At 41.5% G+C, this 15222-nt stretch overlaps 1 protein-coding gene across 2 annotated transcripts in view; it reads right to left on the reverse strand.

The window, feature by feature from the left end:
• Positions 1-14637, reverse strand: part of LOC126236854 (pancreatic triacylglycerol lipase-like) — a 202698-nt gene extending 188061 nt beyond the window's left edge. The window contains exon 1 of one of the 2 annotated variants that reach the window (XM_049946463.1): positions 14564-14637. The gene's annotated coding sequence lies outside the window, so the exon portion shown is untranslated. Of the gene's footprint in view, positions 1-14482 lie in introns of both variants that reach the window. The other variant, XM_049946464.1, reaches the window with a different exon arrangement.
• Between the last annotated feature and the right edge of the window lie 585 nt (positions 14638-15222).

Genomic DNA, 15222 nt, shown 5'->3' on the forward strand with positions numbered 1-15222 from the left:
CTTACATCCAGCTTTAGCCAGTTTTCAATGTCTATAAAAATTTCAGCTTTAGTGCTTTCTGTTTAGCACTTGAGGCTTCTCTTCTTTCCCAACACAGTTACTGCTATTTACAACTGCGATCTCAATGCTTCCTAGGTCTGTCCTCCTCCTGTGTTAGATTTTCGCCCTCCTGTAGTGTAACCTTGTTTTTACTGTTCGATGGCCCTGTATATCCTAAAAAAACCGCTCAGTCCACTCGACACAGCCCCCGCTACCCATGTAGCCAAGTCTTGTGCGTAATGGACTGCTGATCTATTAAGCGAATCGCAACACCTACCCACCCTATGGCGCACGTCAAGGAATCGGCAGCCTCTGCGGTCGCAGAATCGTCTGAGTCTCTTATTCAGACCCTCCACTCTGATAGGTGCCGAAGATCCGCACTCGGTCCTGTCAACGATGTTAGATATTGCACTCGTGCCTTCATTTTGCAAGCAAGATAATAGAACGTCGGCATAACGTTCAGTACTTCATGCACTTCGACTAACATTTTATCGTATAACTACTTGCTCCGAACAAAAATCTTCAAGTGTCAAGCAAGCTAGTTGCGGTTAAAAAGGATTTGAAGGAATGTAAAACACGGCGGTTGTCCTTGTGTGCAATAATAACCGAGAGAACTTCGTTGTATCGACAACAGCACTAAACAGAAGTGTGCAGCGAACTTATGCATTCAGCGGAGGCAAATAAAGGGTTCATTACATATAAGCGCCGAGTCTGAAACAATAGGTTCACGTGTATTTGTTCCCACGAATATGAAATCACGGAGCAAATGTCTAGCGCGTATGCCGATGTCCTCAGTACAAGCACCGCCAGTCATATGTCATATGATAAAGGAGGGGAGTCTTCTTTTATACCGGTGGTTAAGCAATGTAATCCGTTTTCTGGACACCTTACCTTCATTGGACAATGATATTTGTACGTTGACAGAGTTTTGTTACTGCAATGAATGAGATTACACTTATGTGCTCTAGGTAGTATATGACCGATTCTTCTGGACAACTGGCTACGCGCATATACGCAGAATTACGAGATCTCATCGGCACTTGACAAGGGTAGCTTGTCGCAGGGGGGGGGGGAGGGGGGGATTTGTAACAGCCAATAACGAAGAGTAACCATGGACTAAAACCAGGAGTGCGACGATATCGCAGAACATGGTAACATGACTGTCACAAAGAGCAATGGAATTCAGAGCCAGAACTAAACCAGCAGGCTAAATAGAACAATATTTCCGCGCCGACGCAACCTCCATGAGCAGAACATCAAAGGCATGCCACCAGTACCCCGATCGTTAATCACCACCAATAATCGCTAAATGCTACGACACGAGAGAACGGAAGCGAAAGACGTAATATCGTCCTGTTGTGGTGTGACAGTTCGAACTGACGTCAACATTTTTAAGTAAAAGGCTTGCTCTTTAGTCGTCCTTGGAAACGGCGAAATGGCCCTGTTTTTCCTCTTCTGGAACCTATCTTCCGCTTTTTTTTATCAGTCAACAGTTTATGTCGCTCGTGAATGGAAATAAGTGAATAAACAAATCATGTAGACTGACACTGTGTGAAAGGGAGGATTGTTGAGATAATACTCCCTTTTCTCAAAATGTTGTGTTAGTACTCCGATATTTTTTTTTTCTTCTCTTGAAAATTGCGTCGCGGACCAGACAACTCACAGATACACAATATATACCTGAGAGCAGTGTCAACAATTTCATAACTACGCTGACCATGTTGAAAAACCACTAATTTTTCTCAGTTCACTGAGGCAGAATACGAGAGTTTCTAGATCACAGTAAGACTCTCTCTTTCGCCATCCTTCATACTCTTTGAAGCCAGTCAAGTGCGTTCAACAGCTACGGTATATACTGAAAACAAGTGTAATGAAGCCACGAAAAGATAAATACGCTGTTGAACAAGTAAGAACCGAGAAAAATGTAGAATAGTTAAATTTGTTAACGGTGACCTTTACGGAATTTCTTCAGTGGTAACGTGGATTAACGACAACATGGACATTTGTCTACCTACTCTGCAGTACTGTAAAGCCAAGTGGCTCAGGTGCAGTATCGTCAAAAGTAAATAACGAAAAGAATAAAACAATGGCAGAAAATGTTTATTCATTTTTACAATGAGCAAGGTTGAGCAAAATTATTCCAGATATCGATATGTATTTGTAATAACTTGACCAGTTTTCCAACAGATGAAAAAATAATAGTTTGAGATTAGTCAGTAAAAAGCATCGTTTTTAGCCTGTATTCTTCGAATTTCTACTATTCGACAATTAATGAAAGTATATTTCTAAAATACACACTGAGGTGACAAAAGTCATGGGACACTTCCTAATATCGTGTCAGACCACCTTTTGCCCGGCGTAGTGCAGCAACTCGACGTGGCATGGACTCATCAAGTTGTTCGGTAGAATTCATGTCGGGCGAACTAGGTGGCCAAATCATTTGCTCGAACTGTCCAGAATGTTCTTTAAACCAGTCACAAACAGTTGTCATATGGTGACGTGGCGCACTCTCATCATAAAAATTCCATTGTCGTTTGTCTGTAAATGGTCTCCCAGTAGCCGAACATAACATTTCCAGTCACTGATCGATTCAGCTGGACCAGAAGACCCATTCCATTCCATTCCATTCCATTCCATTCCATTCCATTCCATTCCATTCCATTCCATTCCATTCCATTCCATTCCATGTAAAGATAGCCCATACATTCGTGGAGCCACTACCAGCTTGCACAGTGTTTTGTTGACAACTTTGGTCCACGGCTTCGTGGGGTCCTGATCCACACAATAATCCTACCATCAGCTCTTACCAACTGAAATCGGGGCTCATGTGACCAGGCCACGGCTTTTCGGGCGATGTGGTCACGAACCTAGGACTGGCGCTGCACGCTATATCGTACTATTAGTAAAGGCTCTCGCGTCTTTCGTTTGCTGCTATAGCCCATTAACGCAACATTTCGCTGTACTGTCCGAACTATACGTTCGTCATATGTTCCACATTGAGTTCAATGGTTATTTCACGCAGTGTTGCTTTTCTGTTAGCAATGACAACTCGGTTATTAAGTGAAAGCCGTCGGCCACTGCGTCGTCAGTGGTGACAGGTAATGCCTGAAATTTGATATTCTCGGCGCACTATTGAAGCTGTGGTCCTCTGATTATTGAATTCCCTAACGTTTTCCTAAATTGAAAGTCCCACGCGTCTACCTTCAACTACCATTCCTCGTTCAAAGTCTTAATTCGCGTCGTGTATGCATGCCTTAGTTTGTAACTAATTTACGTTTTTTTATCATATAGTTCCATAATTGTAACCCTGTATATTAATCGGTTTAGTTAGCAACTATGTGAATATAATGATTGAGGCAGAAGAAAGGAATCAAAGTTTGTGCTGCGGCAGGACTCGAACCCGGGTCTTCTTGCTTCCTAGGCAGAAACGCTAACCTTTACACCGCCACAGCACGATGGTCAACACTGCTGCACAAACTACTCACGTTGAGTGCCCTCCCCAACACAAACTTCAATTCACATCTTCTGCTTATTTTCCCTTACAATGTCACTACTGCCAGGGCTCCCTCACCAAAGTATTATCGTGTATGCGCACATACCGTAAAAACGTTAGCTCCGTTCATTCTACGTACTTTTCGATGAGACATGACTGTATTCCTTGATGGCAAAATCCACCAGTGTAGTTTGCTTGTAGCTTAAATTGCATAGATATGGTGTATGCTAACAGGAGGTTTTATGAGTGATGAAGGTATTAGCGTGCTCTTAGAGACTGGATCATCAAGATTTAATTTTATATTCTACGTTTGTTCTGCTCTCCCAGGGGTGACCGCTTTATCGAAGGCACCTTCAGTGCTGGACGGGTGCGTTTGCGTGCTTCGACGAAGTCGAGAGCTGTGCCAGCAGTTGCGTAGGAACTGGCAGGGTCACCCCTAGCCGGAGTGGTCTCGACTGAGGATACAGACCAAGTGTCCAGAATGAGATTTTCACTCTGTAGCGGAGTGTGAGCTGATATGAAACTTCCTGGCATATTAAAACTCTGTGCCGGACCGAGACTCGAACTCGGGACCTTTGCCTTTCGCGGCCATGTGCTCTACCATCTGAGCTACCCAAGCACGACTCACGCCCCGTCCTCACAGCTTTACTTCCGCGAGTACCTAGGTTCGCAGGAGAGCTTCTGTAAAGGAAGGTAGGAGACGAGGTACTGGCGGTAGTGAAGCTGTGTGGACGGGGCGTGAGACATGCTTGGGTAGCTCAGATGGTAGAGCACATGGCCGCGAAAGGCAAAGGTCCCGAGTTCGAGTCTCAGTCCGGCACACAGTTTTAATCTGCCAGGAAGTTTCAGACCAAGTGTGTGTCCATAACATAGGATAGGGAGGGCTCTAGAGGCGGGGCGAGCCCAGGTTGCCTAAGGGAGACAACCCCAACAGAAAATCAGGCAGGTCGCGATAACTAGAGGTCGCAGCCCCATCACGAGACTAAACTTCCGCAGCGCTTGTAACGCAGCCAGGGAATTATGAATTGACTGGTGACAAGCGGAAAATATTAGAGGACAAACGATTTCACATTGCGCATAATAGTAAGTATTTGGCTGCGTGGAATGTTCGAAGGTTGACGAACTAAAAGTTGAATCAAGGACTCAAAGAGAGGAAAGCAGACAGTCTAGTAATAGAAACTAAGAAAAAACTAAAAGAAACAAAAGATTTGACAGACTACTGGATGGTTTACAGTGGCGTCCCACAAAGAAAACAAGCTAGTACTGGACTAGCAATCTTAATCAGTGATAAATGGAAAGATTCGTGAAAACAGCTTCATAAATAAAAGAATGACAGCCAGATTCGTTTTCCAAAAGGTCGTCTAACAGTTATAGGTGTCTACTGCCCAGCAGGGGGGGAAGGAATGACAGTTCTAATGCTTCTTACGATGATCTTCAGAAAGTAAACAAAATCATTTTAATGCAAGAGATGGAATCTACCTATATCAGAAACAGTAGGACTATCTGGAGAAGACTCTTAACAACAACAACAACAACAACAATAGACATTAACTACTCCAATTTCCTCCTTCAGTAATTTTAAAATTACTAACACCTTTTACAGCAAGAAAGACATTCACAAGTTTACGTGGAGTGCGTAAGGATTAAGGTCTGTAATTGATTACATACTAATTATTGATAAAATGAAGAATCTTATGCAAGATACACGTGTTCATAGAGGAAGAGACATACGTAGCGACTACTCCCGCAGTAAGGTAAAGTTAATATCAAAATGGAATAAGACAAAGAAACTCCAAAAGAAGCGACAATATGAGTTGTTCAAAGTACGTCTCCTGTCGGAATACAGTATTAGGAAACTTTATCAGTACAGACTTCAAGAAAAGTTTGCTTCACTACCAGTGAATAAAGACAACGATATAGAATAGAATAATATCCAAACCTGCGTTACTGAAGGAGGCGCAAAAACACTTAGTAAAAGGGAGAAAACAGATGGGAAAAAACTACCCAGAATTTGGAACATAGAAATTAAAGAAACGTTACTAAGAAAAGGAATGCTGCGAAATAAATTGTGTGCAAAGCATTCATAATCGTCTTAGAACACGACGTACACAGTAGACAGCAATGTGCATACAAGGTCATGAAAGCCCTCAAGAAGGAAAAAAGAAAAAAGGCACTGCCTCACTGATATCATACCCAATGAACAACGTATAAATCATTATATAGAGTTGTGGTGTGCACAGAAGGCCAAAGATGACACTTGATGAAGTAGGTGCAATGAAACAATAGATCCAATTACTATGGGAGAACTACAAGAGACTCTGAAAGGCATGAAAAACACGAAAGCTACTGGAATAGATGGAATAAATGCAGAGATAATTAAATATACCACTGGATAAAAGAATTTAACCATTTATAAATGGATGTTGGACCCTTGGTTCAAATGGTTCAAATGGCTCTGAGCACTATGGGACTTAACATCTGTGGTCATCAGTCCCCTAGAACTTAGAACTACTTAAACCTAACTAACCTAAGGACATCACACACATCCATGCCCGAGGCAGGATTTGAACCTGCGACCGTAGCGGTCACGCGGTTCCAAACTGAAGCGCTTAGAACCGCACGGCCACACCGGCCGGCTAGACCCTTGGTACACAGCAGAAGTAAGGAAACGTAATGCCTAACAGCTATCGTGGCATCATTCTTCTAAACACTGGCTACAAACTATACTCAAAGATAATCAGTAACTGCACGAGGAATATCACAGAAGCTATTATTTCTGAAGAACGAAATGGATTTAAATCAGATAATTCAGGCACAGACAATGTGTTTGTAATTAAAGACATTATAGAAAAACACAGAGAATTTAATGTAGAAATCCGTGAGGCCGTTATCGACTTTGAGAAGCCTTTAGTTCGTGTGAGCCGTAGTATCCTATGGAAGGCTATGTCTGAATGTGGATATCTTTATTACGCAGTGAAAAGTTTTTACAAAACCACACGCATTGTAATAAACACAGGTAGGAATCGACTGGAAGAAGTAACTATTGACCAAGGTGTTAGATACGGGTGTTTACTATCACTCACCCTTTTTGACATTTAAATTGACTTTGTTCTTGGCGAATGGAAATGTAAAGTAAACAAAGGAATTACGATAACGATTGAGGAATATCTGAATGTGCCTTTGGTTGCTGGTGACGTCGTCGTTATTCAGAAGAACGAAGATGACCGGATCGGTATACCAACTGACCGAAATTTGCAGGAAGTACAACTTTAAAATTTCTAGCAACAAAGGAAAAATAACGGCATTCCGAGAAAATATCCAGTCAGATCAAAAATTATTTTGGATAATTCAGTTTTAGGTAGTGTGTGCCAAATTTCTTGTTTAGCTTGTGCTCTAAATTTTCACTTGACTGATTTTGAAAGTAAAATACACAAATTCCAAACTGTCTGTGGTACCATTAGCAGGACATTGGCCCATAAAGTATAAAAAGAAACTACCATGAAATTCTATAAAGGAAAAAAGATATTGGAAGATCTTGAAAAGATGGGAATGATTTCGTTTGTGAGTTCTGAACAGGCAACAGCCTAATTATTGAAAGGCTGTGATGATGATATGCATGTCATTCTAAAGAAAATGAACTGAAGAGGTCGTCAGAAGGAAGTTCTAATCATCAATTTAGTAAGTATTAAACTGAGTGTTTTATTTGCTGTGTTTTCGATTGTGCGATATGGTGGTAAGATCTAGTTCCCCAGGAATCGCTAGAATACACTGCTAAATTATTTTGACCTATTGCATTTATATTCTTGTCTTTGAATTTAACTGTACATATAACAAGCAGAACACAAAGTACTAAAAACGAACCAACAACTCTTTGGTTTCTGTTGTCTTTGTCAACAAACTGTCCTATCCATGGATGTATAGCCATATCTGCCGAATCATGATTAGCATCTCACAATGGAAGGGACTCCCTGAGTGTAATCTTATTTGCATATAAAGCGTCGCCTAAGCACTCTGTAGAAATAAACAAGCGTCATTTCGAACATTTGTATTTATCGACACTACATACAATGTATAGTTCAAAACATATATATGTACCAAATACAGATTTTATAAACGAACATGAACTCTTGACCAATTTGAGGTGCTATCTTTTCTTGTTGATCTGTTAGTGAGCCGATGTGAAAGAATTCGATGACTTGAGATAATAGTCTTCGGCATTCCGTTCAGAGCGTATTACCGTTATACAGGGGACATGGTACGGTGTTTCATGTCTTCCCTTGGCGAAGATCCAAGTTGTCGACTGTGGGAGATGCACGGACGATGGAGCAGATTAAAACATGGGCAGAACTTAATCAATAGTAAACGTCGAATTCCAAAGAATGATCGATTAACTTAATTGTTTGTTTGCAGTATTAATTTCACACACAAAACTTAAGTCTTCGCTTTAAATTATAGCCTAACTAATGAGGAGTGATCGAATAGAATTGGGGAGAAAAGAAATTTGTGGCACAGCCTGACTAAAAGAAAGGATCGGTTGATAGGTCACATTCTGAGACATCAAGGGATCATCATCAATTTAGTATTTCAGGGAAGAGAGAGAGAGAGAGAGAGTTACTTGTCGAAACCGAACGTTGACAGAAAGTGTCGGTTTGTTTCCTATTGCAAACAAAACTATTTTTAAACCGGAATGTTTCTGTCCAATTCGATAGAGCGGTTCCGGATTAGTCTAGTGCGATATTTGGTTTATCGATATGCATTAACTGGGTCAGTAAAACTAAGGAGTACTCTAGCAGCGATAGCACTGCCCTGACGTGCTGACTGTTCCTGCCTTGCAGCAGTGCATTCTCACTCGCCTCTAGGGTATTGGGCCGCTATATCGAATGGGCAATTAAAATTACGATTTAAAAATCATTTTGTTTGTAATGGTAAAATAAACCGACGCTTACGTTTGAGACTGGGCGTCGAATGGAAGACTTAATGAGTAGGAATTGTTCTGAGCTGACTCGAGCTAAACAATGCCAAAACTAAATTGCAGTTATCTGCCGAAACACCACAGAAAATGCGCCTGACAACTCTTTGTGTATAATACACGCTAATTATCACACATTTCTCTTCACGTGTAACTTGTCACATTATTTAGAAGACAGAATTCATAATCAGCAAGATTATACGTTAGATCTCAATGAATACATCTAACGTGGTTTACAATCCGCGCAATCGACACGTTCGTAACGGGCCGCACTAGTCTTGCTCCGTTATGATACGCCGCAGTTTCGCTGCGAGTGAAATCTGGCTTCACACAAACGTGGAAGAATATCCCCCATTCGGCAAAATCTTCTCTAGAGATGCTAATGCATACACATTTGTTAAAACTGCTTTCTCCGTAGACAGCTTACTCTTTAGTATCTGCATTGGTTCGAACTGATTAAAGGTGTACGCTAAGTCGGCCTTAACTATACAATAGCTGCGATAGTAATTTTTTAAACACACTGAAATGCAAGAAACTTCACGTTAGTTGGTATATAGAGCCCCTACGTCAGAGATGACTTAGGTAAGTACCGGTATCTAAAAATATAAGTAAGATAGACTAAGAAATAATTCAATTTTCGGTATGATGAAATCGATGTAAGCGCAGACGCAATAAAAAAGACCAATAAAAGAAAGGAGGTCAATAGGCTTGGGTTAAACGACCCGACGTCGTTGAAGTCATCATATAAGAAGTACGTTACATGATTGTACAACAAGGAAGGAAACAGATCTCGTTTTCGAAATTAAGGTATCTGACGCGAGGAACTTTTAAGTCAAAGAAAGATACAAAATAGTGCAACAGTCCTAGCTGTAATACTTTTGGCAAAACGACGTAACTACAAAAAAAAAAAAAATTAACGGCACAGAAGTGTAGAAGAGCAGGCGTTAAGAGAGCATACCAAAAGATGGTTCTTTCATGTCTGCTGCTTTAACACTTCAAGAGGATAGGACAATCAAGTCCTTAAGTAGTTGCCAGGTATTCAGTTAACGCACTTTTTTGTATACCGTACACTAGCGCAAAATATCCTTATCAATGAAAATAACTCAAGCGTGGAGTTGGCGTCCTCTTTAATATCGTGCCGCGACGAAATTTTAGTTAAATTTTTGATGTACAAGCGCAAACTATTTCCATCTGGTAATTTATGAGCGGTTGGGCTTGAGGATAAAAGCAACACATCACTGTCAAGGAAGACTATTTCCTGTGATTCTCTACCAATGTAGTATCTTGAAACGCACCAATTACTTACTGGTAGTCGTTTGACGTCACTAATGATGCTACGAGCATCACTTCTATCTACGTGATATTTCGAAACACATCGATATGGCGGTGCCCGAAGATAACTGCGTTTTTTTTTTCTCCCCCTCACGTTTCCAGATTGTAAGATGAAAAGGGATAATGAAGAACATTAGTGTGCACCGGCATTAAGCTTCGGGAATGCAGGTATGGTGGGTGTTCACTTATGATTACGTAGGTGTAATATATATATATATATATATATATATATATATATATATATATATATATATATATATATATATATGTATATATAATGCAATAAGTTATTTCTTCCAGACAGTAGTAGCGAGAAATAAGGAAGCCTTGGCAATGACGGAAGTCCGCCGAATGACCAGAGATCGTCTCTAAACTTGTAAATGTGACACACATGGCCCCGCAGATTGTCTGCTTACCCAGTGTAGCTATAGTGTTAAAATCTCACTCCTGCCCCCGAATTTTTGTTTTAATGACAGACTAATCCCTAGCGTAGCCCTAGATAAGATATACTGGACGATGACAATTGAACTGTTTAAGCCAAAAAATGTGATTGGGAAATAAATGACAGTGTAAAAACCTGATCTGCAGTGTATCCTGATGTCTACAGTCTCGTCCTATTTCTCACTTTCTCACACTTTTCATAATATTTGGTTGGTGCATAAGTTCGTAGCTTTTTTCCATAAGTTTAGTAAACAGAACACATACACCTAGCAGAGACTTTAGTCATCAATAATAAAATTTTCCTTTATTATTAAAAACTGTCTGTGAACGTTGGGGTAACTTTTCGATTCTGCGTCTGTAGAAATCACGTGGTTTTGAGGTGATGAACTCGTCGAGCCCCGTTCAGAGTGCATTTTAGTCCGGAAAGGAAGTTCTTTGAAGGTTGTTCGATAAAGGGGGGAAACGTGAAAACCTGAGTGTGCAACATAAAGTGAATGAGATGGGTGCGGAATGACTTCTCAACCCAACTCATGTATAATGTTTTTTTGTCAGTCTAGCAGAACAGGAGCTGGCCTTATCGTAGAGTATCATCACTTCACGCAGTCTTCCTGGACGTTCCTGGATTGCGTCTGGAAGACGTCCCAGTTGTTGACAAATTTCGGCAGTGGTGGTTACATCTCCGGGAAGCAATTCATGATAAACCACACCGTCATTGTCCCACAAGATGCATAACATCTTTTGTGGATGCGGGCAGATCCTTGTATGGGTAATTATTCTTTTTTTGGCTCAACCATTCCTTTATGTTAGCATAAAGACGCCATTTCTCGTCACCAGTAACAATACAAGATAGGAATGGTCGGTGTTGTTCACGAGCCAGTTGGTGACAAGCAAGCAGAGATGCACATATGCTCACCAGCTGATTTTTGTGATTTTGGCTTAGAGCACGCAGTACTCATACAGCCGATTTTTGAACCATCACCAACTGCATCCATTGTCGGATGATGGTGAAATGATAACAGTTCATCACGTTTGCTAGTGATCATCAAACCCCGAAGGTGTTCTTGAACGTGGAGAATCACTAATGTCCAGGAAGATCCTCCTTAAAACGAGAAAACCATTTTCTGGCCGTGCTCTGTCGAAACTCCATATATGGCGCAAATGTTCCTTGCTGCTTTCGCTGCTCTCACCACCCTATTGAACTCCAACAGAAGAATCTGTCGGAAATGTTCCAATTTCTCAACTTAGCACCCCATTTTCTAGCGTCCATAGCGCCACTCACTATCTCCAAATGACAATATGTAAACTGAAATAGCAACAGTGAACTATAATGAAATTGACAATCGATAAATAAATCCATAGCTACCGGAATACCAAAATGCAAAACGAAAACAGTACGAACTTATGCACCAACCTAATAAGAAAATATATAAAAAAACTGTAGCTTCAGAAATTTTGTTAATCTCCGAAGAGTATTTTGGTGCCTGTAAGGTACATGTATCATCGATCAACTGTGAAAATTGCAAGGGGGCAGGGGGTCGCTAACGCACGCTAAAGTGTTGGTGTTCGGCCCAGAGAGAGCTGGTTTGAGCCCCGTCAGTGGTAGATATTCGCATTTTAGCGGCATGAGAGAAGTTGCGGCACACTGTAATTAACAGACTGTTCCCAAACTTTCCCTCAGTGGTCCATGGAATTCAAACGTGTTCCATTGTCAGCAGTGATCCGTGGGGACAAACTGCGCTTTCTGGTATTATTCGTGAGTATTAGGTTTTACGCAAGCGCCAGGTTTATCCATTTCTCTACTATAACCATCAACAACAATACACAATCACGATATTAAACACTACGCGCAATCGTCAAGGCTAGCAGCGCTAAACAAATCCACTGCACATACATATTTTTCAGTTGGAAGCGACGAGTACGTGCGGAGGGAGGAAAAGCTTCGCCAGTTGCGCCGCTGAACGAACAGTTGTGACGCTCCAACCAACAATAACATGCGGCTGTTTATTTTTACTTTCTCGCGGAGCCAGAGAGTTGTTGGTAATACAGTATAATACTTAAGTATGACTGACAGCAGCTTACATAGAAAAGATTTTCTCATCCCGGAGAAGAGACCATACCGAGGCTTGGTCAGTCCGAGCGTGTTATTTATCCTTTGTTGCACATTCATCTTGGTGAATCCTGAGCTAGTCTCAAAGCTTCTCTCAGATTCTGCCTTCAGAGAAGCCCGCAGTGGTTCTACGTGAATGCCGGACACTTGCCCCTTCGCCAGGTAGCTTGAGTAGCGATCCCTCAGGTAAGGGACGCCCTTCCTCGTAATACTACTGTCCGCTTTCAAACCGCCGTCTCCGCATCTTACTCGATACAACCAGTACGTAAGGGACCTCCTTCTTCGACATTTGGCGAAATACAGATCTTCTTTTCCGAAATCGAAATATTTATAACTTTGTGGAAACGAAAGCAATACCGACGATTATGTCAGTATGTAATTAGTTCTGACAAGTACAAATATAGATCCCTCTGTCTGTACGGTAGCTTCCTTTCACGTTAACTGATTGCGATAGAAACAGTCCATCACCATGAGAGCAACAAGGAAGGAACGATGTAAAGAGAATGCGAATGTACGCTAGTCGTTTCTTTTTTATCACTGCATTTGTGCCTACTTTAATTACTACAGCTGCATGCCCAAAAGACAATAAGGAAAGAAGAAATGGGTATGTGAATGTTTGAAAAGAAGAACGACATACTCCATATTAATTTACTCTCTAAAATCCGATAGCCCTTGCTGCGAAACATTAGTTGATAAAGTGTAGCGGGGCAATGTTCAAATCATGACTGAAAATACGTTCACTAAATAGAGATAAGAACATCTATGATTGACATGTCATCTAAAGTCGACGTACAATTTTAAAATGTTAGAAATAAGGAAATGAAGTAATACAGAATGATATGCTTGTGACGTACATTGTTGTTGTACATTGTTTAGCTTTGGTATTTACAGGGTGACAGAGAAAGCATCCTAGGTTTTGGAAGGAAAATCCGTAATTGTAATGATCTGCACTACAACAGAAACAAGAAGCACCACTTAAGGAAAAATAATGTGTGTTCCAGCTCACAAGCGACATTGAAGCAGATAGTTCCTGTGACGTAGTATGGGCAGAGGTTATTTTCGACAACCGGAATAAATTAATAACTGGCTCCTTTTACCGACCCCCGGTCTCAGATGAAACAGTTGCTGAACAATTCGAAGAAAACTTGAGTCTCATCACAAATAGGTACCCTACTCATACAATTATAGTTGGCAGTGACTTCAATCTACCTTCCGTATGTTGACAAAAATACATTTTCAGACACTAATGTAAATAGAAAACAACTTCCGTAATTGTTCTAAATGCTTTTTTAAAATTATTTTGAACAATTAGTTCACGAGGCCATTCAAATTGTAAATGGTTACGAAAACACGCTTGACCTCTTAGCCACAAATAATCCTGAGCATCACGACGGATAGAGGGATTAGTGAACACAGTCGTTACGAGGCTCAATTCAGTAACAAAGAAATTCACCAAAAGTAAACGCGAAATATATCTATTTATAAAAGCAGTTAAAAATTCAGTTGACGTCTTTCTAAGAGACAGTCTCCGATCCTTCCAAACTATGTAAGTTATGACTATATGTGGCTTAAGTTCAAAGAAATAATATCAACAGCACTCTAGAGTTTCATACCATATAAATGAATGAAATACGGAACTGATCCCCCATGGTACACAAAACACGACAGAAAGCTGCTACAGAAGCACCGAAAAAGGCACGTATAATTTAGACGAACGCCAAATCTCCAAGATTGGCGAAGTTTTACTCAGGCTCGAAATTTTGTTTCAATGCGAGATGCATTTAATAGTTTCCACAACGAAACTCTCTATAGAAATGTGGCGGAAAATCCAAAGACATTCTTGTCCTATGTTAAGTAAACCAGCGGAAAGGCTCAATAAGTACCTTTGCTGCGCAACAGCGACGGTAATGTTACTGATGACAGTGCCACTAAAGTTGAGTTAGCAAATGCAATTCCAGGGGTCGGGCGGCTGGTGAGGAGGAGGGGAAGGCAAGGGACGCGACCCTTCGGAGCAGGTAAAATCGTGGCAAATGTCTGCACACCGTTCTACATATTGGTAAGTAACACAATTCCGTAGGCCCTAACCGTACATGCTACTTACAAGCGTGCAGAAGTCGCGGCAAGAGAGGAGCGGAGACGGGAATAATTGTGAGCTGGTCCCGTTAAATGACGTGCGACTTACTGTCCCGGTGACGGCTGGCGCTGCGCGCACGTGGCGTGTTGGTGGGACGGCTGCTAGCAGGGCACTGGTCGCCTGACGGCTGTTAAGTGCTGCGCCGACAGCGGCCGGAAGGAAGACGCCAGCGAGCGAGCCCTCCTCCACTCCGCCAGTGTCCGCACTTGCTTGCTCTTCAATGTGGCTTACCTCAACTCTGCGTAGCGAGACAGGGAATCAACTACTTCGCTTACATATGGTCAATAGAGTCTCAGCCTTGTACCCGCCGTTAAAGGACCCAACAAACGCACCACTTTATCGGACACCCGACCAATTTCGTGGCAGCCTAAACATGTCAGCACTCAACAATTACAGCGCCACTCTATTCCTATCGCTGGTAGCGAATTGGTTATAGTTAAGTTCATGAGGTTATGTTCCACGAGATGCAGCGTAGTTTTATACGGAAACAAAAGCTGGAATTGATTGGAGATTCATTGGAAGAATCCTATGGAAATGCAATCCGAAAACAAAGGAAGTAGGTTACAGTACGCTTGTTCGCCCACTGCTTGAATACTGCTCAGCAGTGTGGGATCCGTACCAGATAGGGTTGATAGAAGAGATAGAGAAGATCCAACGGAGAGCAGCGCGCTTCGTTGCAGGATCATTTAGTAATCGCGAAAGCTTTA

The sequence above is a fragment of the Schistocerca nitens genome, chromosome 2 (genome assembly GCF_023898315.1).
Source record: "Schistocerca nitens isolate TAMUIC-IGC-003100 chromosome 2, iqSchNite1.1, whole genome shotgun sequence".
Taxonomy (NCBI): Eukaryota; Metazoa; Arthropoda; class Insecta; order Orthoptera; family Acrididae; genus Schistocerca; species Schistocerca nitens.